The 14,514-nt window shown below is 41.0% G+C and overlaps 1 protein-coding gene across 1 annotated transcript in view; it reads right to left on the reverse strand.

The window, feature by feature from the left end:
* Window positions 1-14,514, reverse strand: part of VWDE (von Willebrand factor D and EGF domains) — a gene marked incomplete at its 5' end in the record, with an annotated part of 228,776 nt that overhangs the window by 168,187 nt on the left and 46,075 nt on the right. The gene's annotated exons all lie outside the window — the stretch shown is intronic.

A 14,514-nucleotide genomic window follows, 5' to 3' on the forward strand; every position in this document is an offset into this window, starting at 1 on the left:
ACAACACTTTCCTGTTTGGGGAATTCATCCCACTCAGTGTCTCAGAGTAATAGTTTGCACTACCTGTGATTCTTATTGCTCATAATAACCACACCCTGATACTGGGAGTACATCAAAATCCCGAACTTCCAACACTATATCCTTAGTCTTATAATTGCAGCTCAGACTATATTTGCCACATATATAACCTATTGTGTACAATTTAATGGTTTAACTACTGGCTTCCAAAGTTCAAAAATTAGCTAGCTAGTCTAGTTTTGTCTTTTTCCTTGCATCTGTAGAAATGGTTTTCCTTTATGAAACATCAGTTTCCAACCCTGATGGCCTTTTTGAGGGGCTTGAACATGTGCCTTGGCATCTGGCCTACGGATCAGAGAGTGATGTGTTGCCAATAAGATAGTTGTATTGTTGTTGAATGATAGTGCTCTCCTTGTAATTGTCTTATACAGTTTTTAATTATTGTAACGTTTTACATTGTTTGTATGATTGTGGTTTTTTTTGGTATTGTTTATATTTTAATTATAAGCTGCCCAGAGTCACAAATGTGTTATGGGCAGTTATATAGAATGAATGAATGAATGAATGAATGAATGAATGAATGAATGAATGAATAGCCCATCAACACTTCCCATCTAGGCAATTGTGAATAGTCCAGTTGGCACTGCCTCCATCATTGTACATATTATATGTAGGGCTTCTTCAACAAGGGGCATGGTGAAACCCTCAAGATCCTCTTTCCCTCTTTTACAAAGAAGGGTGGATAGCAAGGCTAACTTAATCAGTGCTATTCATATGTTCTTAAAATAAAGGTCACTATTAGTTTATTTGCAGCCCAACATCACTTCCTTATTGTATAGGATATTTTTGCCAATATCACTGCAGTAGCCAAAAGAGCTATTATTACTTTAGCACTAATAAAAGTTTTGTAAGACAAAAAAATTGTGTTTTCCAATGATAACTGATTTCTTATTCAGGCGTCACATAAATGTGGACAATATGACTGGTTTAGTGAACAGAGTTATATATTGCTCCATCTCTGCAACACAGACTTGAAAGAATTAGAGAGTGAGCAAAGCTCCAATTAAGTTGGAAACAGAGACTTCATACTTAACAAACCATGTGCCAATCCTCCCAGGTGCACCAGACCGGAAGGACAACCAGATGAGCTAATTCTACTTTACTGTAAGGCTACATTAATGGAATCTTGCAAGTCTGAAAATATAATTCCCCCACCATCACTTTTAATAGCCTGAACAGTTAGGGTGGGTCCTTCCTAAGTTTATTTCTCTGGCTGTTATGCCACTGGGGGACCCTCCCTTTCTTGTCTGCTCATTCCCTAGGCAGCATCTCTTTCTCTCATCCCTTAAGGTCATTCCCACATACCATTAAGGTAAAGGTAAAGGTTCCCCCGCACATGGGTGCTAGTTGTTTCCGACTCTAGGGGCCGGTGCTCATCTCCGTTTCAGAGCTGAAGAGCCAGCGCTTGTCCAAGGACGTGTCCATGGTCATGTGGCTGGCATGACTAGACGCCAAAGGTGCACGGAATGCTGTTACCTTCCCACCGTAGTGGTCCCTATTTTTCTACTTGCATTTTTACATGCTTTCGAACTGCTAGGTTGGCAGAAGCTGGGATGAGTAACAGGCGCTCACTCTGTTACGTGGCACTCGGGATTTGACCCGCCAAAATGCCGACCTTCTGATCGACAAGCTCAGCATCCTAACCCACTGAGCCACCACTTCCCTTTTCACATACCATTACACTATGCTTAAATAACAAAGTGGTGGGATGCTTTTAAAAATTATGCTAATCAAGAATTGCCATTCTAAAAACCAATAAAAATGACTGTTTTAACTAACTGCTGCTTAGTTCCCAATTTTGAGAGCTGCATAAATACATGATTGTTTAAATAAAGGAATTATATATTCATTCTGATACAGGAGAAATGGTTTCTTATAAATATTTTTCCACAAATGATCTCATTATTTGTGGATGAATAACCATTGCGATGTATTTCTTGTTTGAAATTGAACAGGCCAGGCAGCATATTTGTGTTTCAAGAGAATGGTTATGAGTTAACATTTAGCTTTTTTCCTCTCTTTCAAAGATTTAAACATGTTAGGTCTCAAACTCTTTTACCCGATAACATACCATTCAATAACACTTTGCCTGTACAACCTTCCCTATTGGCCCTTAGGAAAGTATTAAAAGCCAAATTGTTCAAGATAGCTTTTTCATGATTTTGTTGACTTAATTTATTGCACCATTTTTATTACTTTACTCTGTTTTGTTTAGTGTCATTTATATTAATATTCTACATAGATATATAAAAAGTTAGTTTGTTGCATTTATTGTAAGCCTCTCGGAATCAATTGATTATGGATATTAATTCTACGAGTAAATAAATAAATGCAGAGGGTACACATTTCTCAAGTATATTTTTAATACCTATTTTCCAATTGTTTCATTTACAGAGTTGTTTTCACTATTTTGCAAAAAAGAAAAAAAAACTAATCACACTAGAGGCGAATCACCATTATATGATATATATATATATATAGTGTGTGTGTATGTGTGTGTATATATATATATATATATATATATATATATATATATATATATATATATATATATATATATATATATATATATATATATATATATATATATGTATATGTATATGTATATATATATATTGTGCTAAAAGAATGACTGCGAACCAATCCTATTTGTGGTTTGGATAGAATGGAAACTAAAGCAGTAAAGCAATGGCACTATTCTTTTTTATTTTTGTTGTTCTGTGAAATTTTCATATTTATTTCACCGGCTCTACAAAGATAAAAATCAAAAATTGTAATTTGTATGTCATTATTCTCTGCTGTTTATATTTTGAAATGTGCATGTCAGAAAAGAGGTCTAGGTTCCATCTTAGCCTATTACTCATTTATGATATACCATTAGTGCGTATAGCTGCGAGGTCAAACTTTCACTTACTTTTCAGTTCAGATTTATTTGTTTGTGTGATTTATATAGCTTTCACTTGGCACAGCGTATATCTTCAGTAAACAGCAATCAAAGCTATACAAAAGCAATAGAGTGAACAAGTAATAAAAACAAAACCTGAAACATAAGGACTTTAAATGCAGGGAAAATTTCAGCCAATGGGATCGTACTACTCTCTGACTCAGCGCCTAGGGAAAGAGTCAAGTGTTTTTAATGCTTTTTGAAAAGCAAACAAGGTCAGGGCCAAGTGAGTCTCAGGAGGGATGCTGTTCCAAATCCTTGCAAGAAAGCCACGTGTGTTTAGGACAAGGCCACGCCTGGCCTTAGGAAGAAGAAAGACCTGGCATGACCAACAGTGATTTTGTGAATGGCCAGTGTCTCATAAGCAGTGGAAAGGAGGAGACAGTCAAGGTCAGATGGCAGGGTGGCAGAGCCAGCAAAGCCCCGGGTGGCAGGAGAGGCAGAGGCAGCCAAGTGTAGGATGAACAAAAGGGGAGGGGGAGATAGATGGGTGGGGATAGTTAAAAAGGAGGCAGTCCTTTACCTCACTCAGGTAATAGCTTGGATCAGGGACGTTCCTCATTTAACAAGGTGGGATTTGTTTAACAACAGCCATGGTGAGTGCCAGGGTTGCTGCTGCTAAGTGATCTGATCGCTGATATTGTGATTTATGGCTGTATTGTTTATAGATGGAAATTCCAGTCCTAATTACTGTGGTTAAGTCAGGACTATTTGTATTTATAGAACAAGTCCACTTCTTTGATATCAAAGTGAAACCATGCAATAGACACAAATACACATTATATAGGAGACCTACAGATTGCATTTATATGTACAGCTTCCACGCAGAACACACCACTAAATCTATTGTCTATAACCTGTTCTAAGCTGTAATTGGATCCATGAGGTGTTCAGGGCAGATCATTTCAGTGTCTTCCACCATTTTATGGAGGTCTTGGGTGGTTCTGTATAGTGGTCAGATCAGGAAATGATCTAACCATGGCAATGGGATGATGGAAAATGGCTCAGTCTTCAGACCACCCCAAGTAACTGCTCCTTTCTCAAAGTCTAGTTTTTGTTCTGTCTATTTGGAAATCAAATTTCTTTTGAATGGTTTTTCTTAAAGTGCTCATACTTCAGTTGTGTTAATTTCACTCTAATACACTTTACTTCTATCTTTTATTTCCATGTCCATTTCCCCCCAGGGTTCACTCTTGACCTTTCCAAACCATTGTCTGTCTAACATTCAGAACTTTTATCAACATGATTTCCTTCAGTAATTCTCTCAAATTTTTGTCATAACCAATCAAATCAATTGTGCTCTTAAATTCATTTCTTTGTCATGTTTATACTTGAATAGACTTATACTTCATATATTTGAAACAGATTGCCATTCTAATTTATTCCTGATTTTTTGGGTCAGTCAGGTTTTCTGTACTCTCTCATTTAATTCCTATCTACCCATTCATTTCATCCCAAATTTTTTTTCACCCCAATCACATTCATTCAGAATACTGCACATTTTTCCCCAGATCTGTCCCTGGTATGTAATTATCTCCACCTTATGTAAAAACTACATTTATACGCACTCACAACAATCTACCTTTGATAAACATTCTAGCATTCAATAATAATTTAAACTAGAGGGTTTATATTCCTCAAATCCACAGTACAAGATCTGACCACTTTCAACTGGATGTATTAAATCTTCCCTTTCTCTTTGTTCACAAGCAATTTAGCTTAATCTATTTTTAATCATGCCACATATTGCTCTATATTCCAAGTGACAATTTCCATGCTTTATGTTCATTAAAAGATGAGCCATAAATATTGACCTCCGTTGTCCATCATAGTTTTGGTCAACATTTTGTAACACTTTTTAATTAAACCGAGAAGATGTAGACTAGATTATCTAGATTTAGATTCATAGCTATATAATATGCATCCTTTCATGTTAATGGTAAAGATAGCACCAGTCAGTTTGGGTATATTTTGGCCAGTATGTCACAAGGCCTATGTATGTTCAAGTTACTCTGTACAAGTTAGGATCTCTAATCTAGAAATTATTTGCAACCCAACATATTGGTCTCTGCATTCCTCACGTTCAAATATATATACAGTACAAGGAACTGTCACACTAAACATGACTTTAGCAATTAAAAACATAGATAAATACCGGTAATATGCCAAATAATATAAATCTTAATAAAATCTTTCAAATGCCAGGAAGGGCTGTGATGCTCACCATTCATATGTATATCTTAGTTTATGATGCCAAGACTTTTTAGTTTTTGTGCTGTGCAAACATATTTTCCTCTTTCTTCCCACAGACTACAGGAAGTCCTCAACTTATGACCACTGTTGAGCTCAACATATATGTTGCTAAGTGAGAAATTTGTTAAGTGAGTTTTGCCCCATTTTATGACTTTTCTTGCCACATTTGTTAAATCAGGGGTTCCCAACCAGGGGTGTTTGCACCCTCTGGGGGTGCGAGATGATATTCCAGGGGGTGCGAAAACATGTGTTTTCAAAATTAAACTGTGTATACATAATTCGTTGGCGTTATTTTGAACTTTTGTAAGGGGTGCGAGAATATATCAGAAGGGTTCTAGGGGTGCGGGGAACCGCTGTGTTAAGTGGATCACTGCAGTTGTTAAGTTAGTAACACAGTTGTTGAGTGAATCAGCCTTCCCCATTGACTTTGCTTGCCAGAAGGTCACAAAAGGGGATCACATGACTCCAGGACATTGCAGCTGTCATAAATATCAGTCAGCTGTCAAGCATCCTGATGTAAATCACATGGCCACAGGGATGCTGCAATGGTCATAATTGTGAAAAGTGGTCATAAGTCATTTTTTTCAGTGCCGTTGTAACTTTGAACAGTCACTAAATGAACTATTGTAAGTCAAGGACTACCTGTATTTTATTTAAAGAAGCTCAGATAGAAATATTGAGAACTGCGTATTTCCCTATAATAGACCATTTTTTTGTATTTTTTTTCTTTTTCTGCAGCAGAGAGTGAGTGATCTTTATAACTCTTTATGAAAAAATAATGGGCAATTTCACATGTATTATACAAAATGGAAAAAAAGGAAATGCTAAAGGTTTCCCATGTTATTTTGACTTTTTTTTAATGACTACTGTATATCATCTTGATTTGGTTTTGTAGTGATATTTCCAATTATTTCAAAGGAGAGAAGGTGGTGTGTGTGCATGTGTGTGCATCTTTATATATGTCTATGTGAGCATATGGCTTTCTGTGCTAGTTTTTCCTAGCCTGATTCTCAACCAACTGTCAAACTTTATCTCGTATCTTGAAAAGCCCTGAGGTATGATGTTCTCAGAAAAATAATTTAAGATTGCAATCACAAATGCAACTTTCTGGAAATAAGTTGTATTGGTATCAGTTGGATTTTCCCTCCAAGTAAATATGCTTTGGGACTGAAGCGTTAGTGGTCATTTTGTAAAAAGAATGTCAAAACATTAAAAAAAAGTAGCTACAAAGTTGAAACCCCTTTTGTTATTGATTGTAGTAACTAATTCACATTTATTACAACTGATATGTTGGCACTATTGTAATACATATCTGTACATTAACAATACGATATGTCTTTAAAATGTTGGGCTCAAGTAAACCATACATTATGTGTGAATAGATATAATAAATATAGATGTTCTATACATTATGGAATGTTATTAGTCACTATGATTTATATACAATAATACTAATGGAAACATAAAGGTTTGGAATAGTGGTGAACATCTTTAGCTCAGGCGTAGGATGAGGGTGGAGATTCGTTCTCTCAGCTTGTGGATTAGTTTCCGAACATTTTGTTACCAGGCTAGCTAACATTTAGGGAAAATCCCCCAAATTCTGCTGAAGATGCTACCTAGCCTGGTAAAGAAATGTTCATAAACCAACCCACAAGCTCAGAAAATGAGCCTCCACCCTCAAAAATAAAGACAATGGTCTACTAGTGCCAGCTCATACTCATTTGTGAGAGTTGATTGTTACATTTTGAGGACTTTTGAAAGTGAGTTATTAAACACAGTCATTATTAAAAGTTAATAATATCCACCCCTGCCCTTGATTTACATTTCTCAAACAAACCTCCTTCAAGGCTTGTCAGGCATCAATAGGCAACTGAAATGGGGAAGGCTTGCATGCATACAGACAAAAGCATACAACACCACATGAACTTGTTACATTGTCAGTGAAGCCTAAGAAAAGCAGGGAACGGTCTTCATAATGAAAGGCAAAGCCATTGTAGTTCTGATTGTTATTAACTTTTCTCAGCACTCTCTGATTGGATCATACATAGAATTGCTGTCTGCATGTAGAAAATAATTTTAAAGTAATGCTTGAATGTTGGATTTTTAATCAGTGGAGTTTGAGTTGGGTGTCTTTTGTCTGACCGCCAATTTTTAAGAACTCTTTTCAGTTTTACAACTTGGCATATTTGCTTAGGTTTGTCTGCAATTTTGAGGCTACAATAACATATGTGCTTGACTAGAACTAAATTCAGAAATCAGCAGGTGGAGATTTACAGAGTACAAAGGTTTATGTGCCAAGGATTATAAGCGCAATTGTTAGATAAGTCAAATAAAAGTTTTGCAGTCAGTGATGTACAATTCCTAGGATAAATCTTTTAATTAATGTAAGTGCATTATTAAAATATTTTCCCCATAAACCGTAGAGAATGGGGGAATCAGAGACAGCACTACAAAATATTTGGGAGGGCAAAAACCAGCATGCATTATGAAGGGCTTTTCAAATTGAGTCCTATAGATTAAGAGATTTGAATGGATTCTGAGGAACTAAGGAAAAAAAAACTTCAAACACATTCAGCCATCTGCTTCTGACTTGATAACTACTCTTCCTCTCTTACTTGCAAGCAGCAAGCAGCAAGCAAGCATTCGCAAGCAGTCCATGCCATTTCTTTGCCACATGCAAACGCACGAAAGCTTTTGAAAGTAACAAACATTTCTAACTGTGCAACAACTATCAAAGTGTGTCTCTTCCTCCCTCTTCAGTTTCTAAGTTACTTGAAGGTACATGTACATGTCCCCCCGGAGATGTGCTTAATAATCATGGCAGCATCCTCTGCACACCTACTTAGAACTAAGTCCCATTGATCTGTGTGGGAATTAATGAAGAAATGTCAGATTGCATTGCTTGGCTGATGTACATGTATGCCTCAAATCCCTTCAGAGTGGGATATCCACCAGTGTTCATATTCAGAGAATCAGATTTGCAAAGGCAAATAAACAAAGAGAAGATACGTGCCTCTGCCAGGCAGTCATAATGGAGAGGGGAAAAAATCCAAATTTAATTTCACTATGTTAATCCATTACTATTGTCTATGTTATGCTGTATGTCATCTTATGTACAACTGTCCATCAACATGTCTAAGAAAGGGATTGTTCTAAGTGATATCTCATATTGTGCCTTGCATATATATATGTAGATCTTTGGTCATTCGGGTTTTTCCCCACGTAGAATTGGAGGTATCAGGGCAACGTTTCGATGCAAATCCGAACCCACAACGATAACGACACACAACCACAAAACAGAAACCTAACTACAGCTGCAACATCAGCCACTTTAATCCCCTCCAAACCACACAATAAGCAAACTGACACCCACTATAAAAACATGGCACCACCACAAACACGGAGCCGAACAAAAGCAGCACAACTCACCAGTTCAGGTCTAAGGCTGGCAGCTGAGACCAGCCCATCCACTCAAAACACATCCCCACCCAATCAGAACACAGCCCCCATTCAAAACACACTCCCACCCAATCAAAACACAGCTAGCCCCCCACCCAATCAGAGCACACCTCCACCCACAGACCACACCCCCTCTGGCAGTTTAAAAAAGAAGAAAAAACAGCCACTACCACACACTTCTCCCAGAAGAACGAAGCTGAAGCCACTAGCCTGAGGATGACAGATGAGATTTCGTCGAAACGTTGCCCTGATACCTCCAATTCTATGTGGGGAAAAACCCGAATGACCAAAGATCTACATACAAACACCCGCAAAAACCTCAGAAAAGATAGATTATATATATATATATATATATATATATATATATATATATATATATATATATATATATATATATATATATATATATATATATATATATATATATATATATATATATATATATATATATATATATATATATATATATATATATATATATATATATATATATATATATATATATATATATATCAGCATATGCATATTGTATTTATTTTGCTTTTTGATTAGACTTAATAAACATTTATGTATGTGAACATTTTTTCAGACATGGAACATTGACTACAAACTGGTACAACTGCATACCATATTGAAGCAGGTGAAAACAGAAAAAAGGGAAACAAATTCCAGTGCTGTAATTGGAACATCCATTTTTGTGAAATTCAAATAAGTTTAACATATACATTTGCATAAATAAATTCCAAGTACCACAGGTTTTATTTTCCTGTCAATTTGCCATCACTGCTACTTTGTGTCTTCATTGGGATTTAAAAAAAAAACAAACTTAAAAAAAAATTAAATTAAAAAAAAAACCTAACAGGTTCCATGGTCAGAACAAGTTTAAAATGACTTCTATAAGTTATAGATATTCTAAAAGAACATCTATTAATGTTGTGAATGAACTACAAAATGGTAATTAAATATAAATACTGATACAAATAAAAAATGTACAATAACATACTTTAATAAAGTTAATACAATTAAAGTTACATACAGCCCTATTGATGACAGTGATCAATTTAGTTACTTTGTCATTTTGTCACAGTTTAAATATAAATTCATTCAACTGTTATCTAAACTATTATTTTTCCTTCATTTTAAGATTAGACTCAATGTTTTAGTTATGAGACCAATTAAAAGTCTCCAAACAGACTAGTAACGTAATACTTTTCAGTTATTTTCTGAAGTGCCATGGGTACTTTTCAGCCCATTAATCCTTCTTCCTGCCTCCCCCCTCCCCAAATTTTCTCTTGGCAAAAGTGTCTGAAGACCTGATTCTCCAAGGTAATCTCCCTGGTTGTCTACACCTATTCAGCAGTTTTACATCAGTGCTGAAGGCATTGCATTGCCTTCCAATTAGTTCCTGGGTCCAATTCAAGGTCCCGGGAGTGAGGGTGTGCAGCCTCCGGCTGGTGTATTTGAATGCCAGGTCTGTCTCTAATAAGGCTCCTCTCGTCCGTGATTTGGTCGAGGGTGAGCAGGCGGACCTGGCTTGCATCACGGAGACTTGGTTGGGCCCAGAGGGCGGGATTCCTCTGGTTGACCTTTGCCCACCAGGTTTTCGGGTGCTGCACCGGCCTCGGGCTCAGGGTAGGGGTGGGGGTGTGGCTGTTCTTATGAGGGAGACCTTATGTCCGCGGGAGGCCACCGTTCCCCAGATAGTCGGGTGTGAGTCTCTCTTTCTGAGATGCGGCCCTGGTGCGCAGTTGGGCTTGCTGCTGGTGTACCTTTCGCCTAGTCACGCAGCAGCAGCCCTGCCTGAGCTGCTCGATGTCCTCTCTGGGCTGGTGATTGAGTTCCCGAAACTTATAGTTTTGGGGGACTTCAATCTACCATCGCTGGGAGGATCATCTGAGTTGGCTCGGGAGTTCATGGCTTCCATGATGGCCATGGACCTGACGCAAGTAATTTTGGGACCGACTCATGAGGGAGGCCACACCCTTGACTTAGTTTTCTTATCTGGACGGTGGTTAGATGATCTTGGTGGGGGCTCTCCAATTATTATGCCCCTGTCATGGACCGATCATCATCTCCTGCGCCTGGTCTTCCGTTTTGCCACCCCCCGCCGTGGGTGTATGGAACCAATTAAATGGTACCGCCCCAGACGCTTAATGGATCCCCAGAGGTTCCAGGCGGCGCTGGGGTCCCCACCTGCCTCCCTTGCTCACAGCTCGGCAGATGCCTTAGTGGAAGCCTGGGAAAGGACGGCCACTGAGGCTCTTGACCGAGTTGTACCCCTGCGGCCCCTGACCCGGTGCAGATCCCGTCGAGCTCCATGGTTTTCTGCGGAGCTCCGGGAGATGAAGCGTCGGAGACGGGGCCTAGAGAGCGGTTGGAGATCCAGCCGATCCGAATCCGACCGATTGCGACTAAGAGCCCACATTAGGTCTTATCTCGCTGCGATAAGGGAGGCGAGGTCTAACCACTTCGCCACCCTTATCGCGTCCGCAGATAATCGCCCGGCCGCCCTGTTCAGGGTGACTCGCTCCCTCCTAAATCAGGAGGTGAGGGAGGATCCCTTGCAGGGTCGTGCCGAGGAGTTTAACCAGCATCTGTTGGACAAAATCGCTCGGATTCGGACCGGTCTGGACTCTGACTGGGCAGAGTCTGACGATCAGGACACGGGCGGTCTTGTCGATACTACCTGGGATGAGTTTGATTCTGTGACTCCGGAGGAAGTGGACAGGATCATGGGGAGGCTGAGCACCACCACATGTTTACTGGACCCGTGCCCTTCCTGGCTGGTCTATGCAGCCCGGGAGAGGACACGCAGCTGGTTCCAGGCAGTTATATCGGCTTCTTTGGGTGAGGGTAGCTTCCCCGCCGTCTTGAAAGAGGCGGTGGTGAGGCCTCTCCTCAAGAAGCCTGCCTTGGACCCAGCTGTATTGAACAACTTTCGTCCTGTCTCCAACCTTCGCTTTCTTGCGAAGGTTGTTGAGAGTGTGGTGGCGCATCAGCTCCCTCTGGTCCTGGATGAAGCGGATTATCTAGACCCGTACCAATCGGGTTTCAGGCCCGGGCACAGCACGGAGACGGCATTGGTCGCACTGGTGAATGATCTCTGGAGGGCTCGGGACAGGGGATATTCCTCTGTTCTAGTCCTATTAGACCTCTCGGCGGCTTTCGATACCATCGACCATGGTATCTTGCTGCGGCGTCTCAGGGGACTGGGAGTGGGAGGCACAGTTTTACAGTGGTTCTCCTCCTATCTCCAGGGACGTTCGCAGTCGGTGTTGGCAGGAGGGCAGAGGTCGACCGCGAGGTCTCTCGTTTGTGGAGTTCCTCAGGGGTCGGTCCTCTCGCCTCTCCTGTTCAACATCTACATGAAACCGCTGGGTGAGATCATTCGTGGTTTTGGTGTTGGGTATCATCAGTACGCGGATGATACCCAACTTTTCTTTTCGACCCCAAGCCACCCCAGTGATGCCCTCAACGTGATGTCCCGTTGCCTGGAGGCGGTTCGGGTCTGGATGGGGAGGAACAGACTTCAACTCAACCCCGACAAGACTGAGTGGCTTTGCATACCTTCATCCCGGGTCTATTCGGACATTCCACCTCTTGCTATGGGGGGTGAACTATTACCCCCCGTAGATAGGGCTCGCAACTTGGGAGTCCTCCTAGATTCACGGCTCACCTTGGAAGACCATATAGGAGCTGTGACTAGAGGGGCTTTCGCCCAGGTTCGCCTGGTGCGCCAGTTGCGGCCCTATCTTAGCCGGGATGATTTATGCACGGTCACTCATGCGCTCGTGGCCTCTCGTCTGGACTACTGCAACGGTCTCTACATGGGGCTGCCCTTGAGGACCACCCGGAAGCTCCAACTGGTACAGAATGCAGCCGCGAGAGTTGTGCTGGGAGTCTCCCGATACTCCCACGTTACACCTTTGCTCCGTGAGCTGCATTGGTTGCCAGTTGCCTTCCGGGTGAGATTCAAGGTACTGGTAATGGTGTTCAAAGCCCTTCATGGCATGGGGCCGGAGTACCTTAGGGAACATCTGCTGCCGGCATCAAGCTCCCTGCGCCCTGTGCGTTCCCACAGAGAGGGCCTCCTCAGGGTGCCACCGATCAGAGAATGTCGATTGGTGGCGCCCAGGGGGAGATCCTTCTCTGTGGGCGCTCCGGAGCTGTGGAATCAGTTGCCGGTAGAGCTCCGGATGGCGCCCGATCTTCGCTCCTTTCGTCGCGATCTCAAGACGTTTTTGTATGTACAAGCCGGCCTAGCCTGATGGGGATTGGTGGGGTTTTTATTTTTTTGTATTTTTAATTTTATTTTTGGGGTTTTATTATTGTATTAATTGTTTTAACTTGGGCAATTATTTAATCTTTTTTTAATGTTTGTACTTTGTATTTGACTTTTGCCCTGTGAACCGCCCTGAGTCCTCAGGGAGAAGGGCGGTATATAAATATTATTAAATTAAATTATTAAATAAATACTGGTTATTGCCTTAAAGGCCATTTGTGATTTGCCTCTGTGTCTTGGACTGAGTTTCTCACCACATAGGGCTGCCCCGTGTGGTCAGAAGAGAAGGTATTCAAAGCTCCACTATTCCATGAAAGGTGAGGGAGATTGAGTGTCAGCCCTTTGAGATACTCCGAGAAAGAAGCATAAACTATGTGAATTAGCACTACCTTTATTATATGGTTACAGTAACAGAATCTTGCAAGTCTGAAAAGCCTTCTCCCCTCCTTTAATTTGACCTTCCAGAAAACCAGGGAGGTTGCTTTCTCAGGTGCTTCCCATGCCCCTTTTCCTTCTCTGGGCTGAAATATCTTTTGCATAGTAGTTGTTTAGGCTGCAGCTCTTCCATCTGTCTCCCAAGGTCATTCCCATTTACCATCATACTAAGGAACAAGGTATCAGATGCCAGGGAAATCAGAGGATTCAGGCAATTCAAATGGTTATAAAGATTTATAAAGATACTCTACAAGTATCTGAACTACTAACGGCCAGAGCAAATTGGAGGTAGGTAAGAGTCAAATGAATTCAAGGTGGGCTGGACTTAGATCTCTTATGGGCATGAAGGGACTCATGATTGATGATGCATTTGACCCCTTCCTCGGGCCTAGCTTGGTCATCTCCTGAATTGCACCATCTCATTGAATTGAATTTGAATTTATTAAATTTATATGCCGCCCTTCTCCCTAAGGACTCAGGGCGGCTCACAACAATAAAATGTTAAAAACATAAAATACAAAATTTAAAAAAGAATTAAACAATAATTGTAATAAATACATAACAATTAACCCAATAAAACCAAATTTAAAACTATAGTCAGTGCAGGCCCGATTGTTGGAACATCCATGTCCTCAGGTCACGGTGGAAGGACTGAAGGTCAGGGGCCATCCGCAGCTCCGGAGGCAACTCATTCCAGAGGGTCGGCACGCCCACAGAGAAGGCTCTCCCCCTGGGGGTCACCAGCTGGCATTGCTTAGCTGACAGAACCCTGAGGAGGCCGACTCTGTGGGAGCGAACCAGGCAATGGGAGGTTGACAATGGCAGCAGGTGGTCTCACAAGTACCCAGGCCTAAGCCATGTAGGGCTTTAAAGGTAATTACTAGCACCTTGAATCGCACCCGGAGGGCAACCGGAAGCCAATGCAGCTCGCGCAGGAGTGGTGTAACATGGGAGTATCGAGAAACTCCCATAAGCACCTGCGTGGCTGCATTTTGCACCAGCTGAAGCCTCCGGGTGCACTTCAAGGGCAGCCCCATGTAGAGAGCATTGCAGTAATCCAGGC

The sequence above is a fragment of the Vipera berus genome (genome assembly GCF_964194415.1).
Source record: "Vipera berus genome assembly, chromosome: 1".
Lineage (NCBI taxonomy): Eukaryota > Metazoa > Chordata > Lepidosauria > Squamata > Viperidae > Vipera > Vipera berus.